Genomic DNA, 7,515 nt, shown 5'->3' on the forward strand with positions numbered 1-7,515 from the left:
CCTCTTGTGCTCCCAGTTTTTTGTTTCAGAATTACTGCTGAAGCCCACCTTAGGTCGGGGGTGGCTCCATGTGGTGGAAAAGTCTCTCTTCCAAAACCTGCTTTAAAAAAAAAGCTCAAAAGTCTTCTGTTGTTTGCTCTCAAGGCAGTTTATTGCAAGTTATCTAAAAGATTTTCTCCTGGGGCTGCTGTGGTTTGCTCACAGCTCAGGCAGAGGCACACACACACCCTGACATCCTCTCTGACTCCCGACTGCTTCTTCTCTCCCCCTCTGCCCAGGGCTGCTGCTGTCTTTTATATGGTACATTACGTGTTACATGGGTACAGTTTGTCCCCAATGCCTATTACCTATATTAAATGGTGCTTTTCTATCTTTTATATGGTACATTATGTGTTACATGGGTACAGTTTGTCCCCAATGCCTATTACCTATATTAAATGGTGCTTTTCTATCTTTTATATGGTACATTACGTGTTACATGGGTACAGTTTTTCCCCAATGCCCATTACCTATATTAAATGGTGCTTTTCTATCTTTTATATGGTACATTACGTGTTACATGGGTACAGTTTTTCCCCAATGCCCATTACCTATATTAAATGGTGCTTTTCTACTCTAAACCAATCTGTGGGTGCCAACATCACCGAGAACATGGAGGGAAGGAAGAAGAAAGAGGGAGGACAGGGTAGGCCCAAATCCCTCCATCTTAAAACTAAATCCATCCATGTACAAAACCAAAACCCCCCTGTACAGCACTCAAAAATTCTTCCCTTTACTTTGTAACTACTTCTACTCTAATATCTAACCTTTTGTGACTTCTTGTTTTTCCTGCAAGGTTGGTAAATCATTCCATGGTTCAAACCCAAAATCACAGCTGTTTCCAGCTGCCTGCCAGGGTCTCAAATGCTTCTGACCTGGGCCTGGAACATCCAAAAATGTCTGAGGGACATTCTGAGTTCCCACAGATTACTCCAAGGAAGTAGGTGGGAAGTAGGAAGTTTGTATTTCATTCTTACTAATAAACAGACAGGAATGTCCAGTTATAAAAGGGTGAAGCAGCAATAAAATCACCCAGACATACCCTGTTGTCTCATGCACGGGTTATTCAAAGACAAAAAACATCAGGTGGGTTTGCTGAAATAGTAAACAAAGGGAAGTTTCCCAATAGTAGCTGTTATTAATACTGAGACTAATTAATTACCAGGGGCTAAATCCTGAGTCATGCTGAGACTCTTGCTAAAAGCAGAGCAAGTGTCTGGATTTCTCATTGCCCGCTCTGGTGATGTGGGCTCAATAGAAAATATCATCTTCTGTCCCTAAAAAGATCTTTAAAAGTCATTAATGTTGGTTTTCCAAGCCAAAAAAAATCAATGTTTAAAAATGTGCTATGTCATATCGACACATTTATAAATGTTTGCATGTGTATAGGGTGAATTCTCCCAATCTGATCACGTGTCTGTTATAAAGCAGGATTCAGTTCTGCAGCCTCAGGACTTTCTGAGGGAGAAACACTCCTGAGAGATTTAATGAGGGTGCACCAGGGTCTTTAATTAGCCAAGAAGCAAGTTCTGAAGGGAGAAATGAAGTAGTAAAATAGACCAACTCATACAACTAAAAATTAAAATAAGCTTTCAGGCACACAGGCCCTTCTACAGGTTATCAAATTACACTAAATGACACTCACATCAACTTGAAGAAATGTTTTATGTTATGCTTCAAAGGAAAGGAATAAACTCAATTCCATTCACTTTATAGAATATCAAGTATTTAAAAATTGCATTTTCGAAGAGCTTGGTTTCCCAGAGGAGTGAAGACAGGCCTGTTCTAACTGCCCAAGGAGACTCCAAACTTTTGGAATCATTTTAAAGGTTTAAAATAAATATCAGTCAAGCAGGCTTGGAGGTGCAGGTTCTCAGAGGAATTAGATGCCTGAAATTTGAATTTAAAACCTCAGTGAGACAGAGAAAAATGACCAACCCTTAAAGGCAGAGCTGCTAAGGCACAAAAAGCTGATCCCCACTTTGGAGATAAATGTTCCATTGATGAGGGACATCAATCCAGGGCTTCAAGGGTTCCTCTGCTCCAGGCTGAAGGACAGAGACTTTCTACAATCTCAGAATCATCAATACCTCAGATTCCGACACTGGGGGAAGCCTGGGAACTGTTGGATATCTGATCCCATCACATGTTCCGTGGTAAAATCAGTACCCAGGGACTTCCAAAGGTTCCAAAGTTTCCAGCTCCATCCCTCCTGAGGAGTTTGAACTGCTTGGCTGAACACATGAGCAGAATTGTCTTGGTGTTTCAGGAATTCTGCCAGTGCTAAAATCCAACCCACAGCACAGGGATAATTTATTCCTGCATAAGTTTGGCTTATTTAATTATTTAGAATTTTTACAGACCACTCACTGAAAAACTTCGAGGAATTTTGAAGGGTTTGGGATGTTTTGAGATGGTGAGAAATCAGATCTGAAGAGCCTGGAGGCAGTGCAGCTGAAGTTTGGGAGCTGAAAACTTTTCATGGGATGAACAGCCTTGAAGAGTTAGGGTCAGATCTTGGGGCCAGCTGTTTATTTTGCTCCAAATTTGGGGTTTCATTGGCTCACCCTGCTGTTTTGCATTTTTAAATATGGCAGTCTCATGCAGGTGCTGTGTAGCTGAAGGGCACAAATCCTTCAGTGTCTGCTCCTATTCCTTAAAGAATTTGCTGTCTCCCATCCTTTGTGCTGACAGAAGAGTCAGTGTGACAAAACGAGTGGAACACAAAAAGAGAAGGATCTGAACCCCAAATCCTGCAGGACCTTCCCAGGGAGATGTGTTTGGATGGCAGCATTTAAAAGCTGACAGACCCAGAGGATGGGACCTGTCCTGTTGGCCATGCCTTGATAAGATCCCTGTGGTTTGATGTTGAGGTTTCTGAGTTTAGGAATTGAACATGGGTCCAGTGGGGTGAAATGGGGATGAAATGTCATTTTAAGGGAAGGTGCGGAGCAGCAGAATAATTTGGATAGCAGCACTCCCTCCTGCTTTCCCTGGGAGACAACATCCAATAATTTAGAATCCAGGAGAAGTGTGCTGTCTAAGGAATGCAGGACAAGGCTCCTCCAGTATCAGATAACTGATAACTGGTGTCACACCAGATAACTGGTGTTAATGTCTCTGATAACTGGTGTCAAAATGGCCCTGTGCCATCTCATTTCGGACAAGTAACTGAACCAAGGGAAAGGCTTTCCTATGTCAAACAAGTTCTAGGTGCTGCAAAGGAGACAGCACCACTTTGAAGTGCTGTGTGCACATTAAACAGGTTTTTTTTTCCCCCAAGTAAAAGGGCCATGCTGAGTTTTGTGCTGTTACAATCAGGCTTCCTCCACTTTAATTAGCTGAGGTATACTGCTTGGATTCTGGACATCCATCTCCTCAGATCCCACAGCCTGGATTAACCAACTGGCTGTAATTTGGGATGTAAATTCTGGAGGGTGGGGGCCCTCAGCAAACACCACACTGCAGGGACCATTTGCAAATGGAAATTCACGGACTGCAGCGAGCCCAGGCACATTCTGAAGGAAGGGGATTTTAGCAAACTGAGCATTCCTCGGGCTTCAGTTTCTCCAGTATTCCGTTCCACAGCCGTGCTCTGTGGCAAGCACATTTCTCTCCCTCTCAGGATTTTTCATAGAGGTGCACAGAGAGAAATGAAAGAGAAAACAATTTCTATTTCTGCTCCTTGTTTTTCCCATGTGGAATGTGTTTAGAGAATTGTTTACCTGGGGTGAGTGCTTGGTTGGATTCTGGTGAGGATTGTTTGAGCCTGGTGACCAATCCAACCCACCGGGGGTTGGACTCTCAGAGAGGGTCACGAGTTGTGTTAGAGTCAGAGAAAGTAGTATGTAGTTTTAGTATCTTCCTTTTTATATAATATATTAATGTATTTTAGCATAGTTATAATAAAGAAATCATTCAGCCTTCTGAATTGAGTCAGACATTGTCATTTCTTCCCATTTCCAATAGTGCTCAGTGTTCCTGTGCTGCTCCTGCTCATCCCTGTTATGAACAAAACAGCCTCGCTGGTTCCTTGTCAATACTGGGACACTGCTGGCTTGAGCTAAGTACTGACATTGAAACGTTAATTAGCTAATTGCTCCTGGGAATCACCTACACTCCTCACCCACACTGCCATTCTAGGACTGGGATGCGAAATAGAGGGACCAGTGGAATCCTGGGAGGGGGTTTTGGGGATGAAAACACCCCTAAATGGAAGGCTGGGCACAGAGGAGGGGGCTGGATGGGTGCGCTGGTTGGGGAAAAGGGAACCCCATCCCTGGTCTGTGTCTGACCTGTCACCATAACCTGCAGAGGACTGGACTGGACTGTGGGAAGCAGGAACAAAGGAGCAGCTCTTCCTGGTGTGTGCGACTCAAATTCAGCCAAAGAAAGAAACTGAGAATTTCTAGCCAGGCAGAGACCTGGGAAAGAGCTGGAGAAGAAAGTAAATAATCCTTTATCTCTCTTGTTATTCACATTGTTTATAGTTAATTCTATCACTGTGCGTCAAGCACTGTGCACCAATGGTGTGAGTTGTTTTCACTTCAGAACTAATGGAGTTAGAGCGGTGTATTTTGAATAAACCACAGTTTTACTCTCAGCAGCCTTCTGATCTAGGTCTTCTCATTTGTCCTGCCTCGACTGAATTTCAGCAACAGCTCCTGGCTCCTCCCCTCACCCTTTGGCTGCCAGTGTGCCAGGAGGAAAGGAGAGAGGACGGTGATGGGGGCCTCAGATACACACTGCACACCACGAATAAAGGCATAAGCCCTGTTCATGTCAATCCCCATGTGTTTGTGGCACTTGGGCTGCCACACTCCCCTCAGCCCTGTCACCTGCATGTCCCCTCCCTGTCTGTCCCTAGCAGAGCTTTGTCCCTGTCCTGCCCTTCCCAGGAGTGCCAAGGGCAGTGCAGCTCCCCTCTCTCCTTATCAGATTTCCCCAAGGTTTTTGGCTTTGCTCCCAGCCGCTCCTCGGAGTCACCTACAGACATTTATAGACATTTATAGACATTTACACACATTTACACACATTTACACACATTTACACACATTTACACACATTTACACACATTTACAGCCCCATTTCATTGTTTTCTGCCACCTCCTTCCTCAAAGCTCTCCTTTCCCACCATGCATGCAAACCTCCTGGCAATGCTTTATGAGCCGTGGCTTTTGATGAATATATTTATTATTTCCTTGTTCTCCTCATATTTATTCATCTGCCTTACAAGGTGCTTTCATTGGTGCAAAGATCATCATTTTGTTCTGGGTTTTTTCTTTTGTTTTAACCTTTTGTTGACTTGTTTTTACTTTGTTTTATCCTTTTTATTTGCCTGGCCAATGAGAAGTTTCCAGGCCTTGTATTACCCTGATTCTGGCAAAATACCTGCAAAAATAAGTAATTTTGTGAGTTTAATAAACCACCTGGCTCTGAAACCTGAGCCATGTATATTGTTTGGTTTCAGCAGTTATAGCTGGGAACAGCAGCGAGGATTTTATCGATCCAGACAAAGGCCAATCTCCTCTGAAATTCTGCTTGGCTGTTAAAGGGTAACTGTGCCTTAATCAATAATTTTCAGGTATTTTATCTAAAGCACACACCTTTATCACTGAGGAATTTGAGTCTCTCAGCTTTCCCTGAAGAACTCAGAGAAGTTTTATTTCTTACAGGGCCATCCCAGATCGCTGTGAAAATCCCTCTGCCATTTGGATGTAACACAAAACATAAAAGCATTCTGCAAACAGCTTCATTAATAATGATAAATTCATGTTTGGCTCCTCACGGGGTGGCTCAGGGCTGGATGCCTTTCCCAGCACGAGGGAATAATTTTGGATTGAATTCACATGGATTTTCCTTTATTGAGAATTAACAATAAAGGGAATAATTTTGGACTGAATTCACGTGGATTTTCCTTTGTTGAGAAATTGAGAATTAACAATAAAGGGAATAATTTTGGACTGAATTCACGGGGATTTTCCTTTATTGAGAATTAACAATAAAGGGAATAATTTTGGATTAAATTTACGTGTATTTTCCTTTATTGAGAAATTGAGAATTAACAATAAAGGGAATAATTTTGGACTGAATTCACGTGGATTTTCCTTTATTGAGAATTAACAATAAAGGGAATAATTTTGGACTGAATTCACGTGGATTTCCTTTATTGAGAATTAACAATAAAGGGAATAAGTTTGGACTGAATTCACGTGGATTTTCCTTTATTGAGAATTAACAATAAAGGAAATAATTTTGGACTGAATTCACATGGATTTTCCTTTATTGAGAAATTGAGAATTAACAATAAAGGGAATAACTTTGGATAGAATTCACATGGATTTTCCTTTATTGAGAATTAACAATAAGGGGAATAATTTTGGATTGAATTCACATGGATTTTCTTTTATTGAGAAATTGAGAATTAACAATAAAGGGAATAATTTTGGATTGAATTCATGTGGTTTTTCCTTTTTTCCTTTGTTGAAGATTAATTAATAAAAGTTTAATTTACCTAAAATGTCTATGGGTGGTCACGCAATTCTTATGTGCCCATCAGTATTGACACAGCTTGAATTCTCTGAAAAGATGAAAAAAAAAGAATTACAGAAGAAGAATTTAAGGAATTAATCTGGAGGGATGGTGGGGGAAGATAAACGACTGCAATACCAGGAAAAAGGGAAGCGAAAGTAAAGTTAGAAAATTCTCAGGCCAGAGTACTGAATGTTTTGAATACACAAAGCAATAGAAAGCAAAAAATAAAATAAAATAAAATAAAATAAAATAAAATAAAATAAAATAAAATAAAATAAAATAAAATAAAATAAAATAAAATAAAATAAAATAAAATAAAATAAAATAAAATAAAATAAAATAAAATAAAATAAAATAAAATAGTAATTCCTTCCCAGCCATTAATTTTGCACTCTGGTGCAAAAGCTGAGGCTGCTCCTCTTTCAAAATGAACATTTAATGTGTGCAAATCCCTCCTGGGAACTTCCCTGTGCTCTCCCTGAAGGGCCAAAGCTGAAGCAGCAGTTTCACAGATAAAATAATATCAGGCCATAAAGATGATGCAACTTTGGAGAAAATATTCTGCACAGAAGTGTCTCCTCATAGCAGCTCTAAACAGTCTTAATCCTGAGTGTAAAAAGTTAAAAATAATTAAAATATTAAAGTCAAACCTTGTGGAAATGAATGATAGTTTCAAATAAGTCTTCAATTTAACCTACACAGGAAAATTTAAAATTTCTTAGCTGTCACCTACGTTGAGCCTTTTCTTTTTGACGCCTAAGGTTTTCCACTGAGTCATTTGGATCATTGATTATTTAAAATACCATTTATTGCCCACGCTAACGGGTAAATTTTTACAGGCTGGGCTTCCTCGTGTGCTGCTGAAAAACCCCTGTCAAGCATTGAGGAAAACCCGAGAAAAACACCAGAAAATTGAGTAATATTATTAAAAAATACTTGTAT

This window comes from Taeniopygia guttata, chromosome 9 (genome assembly GCF_048771995.1).
Source record: "Taeniopygia guttata chromosome 9, bTaeGut7.mat, whole genome shotgun sequence".
Lineage (NCBI taxonomy): Eukaryota > Metazoa > Chordata > Aves > Passeriformes > Estrildidae > Taeniopygia > Taeniopygia guttata.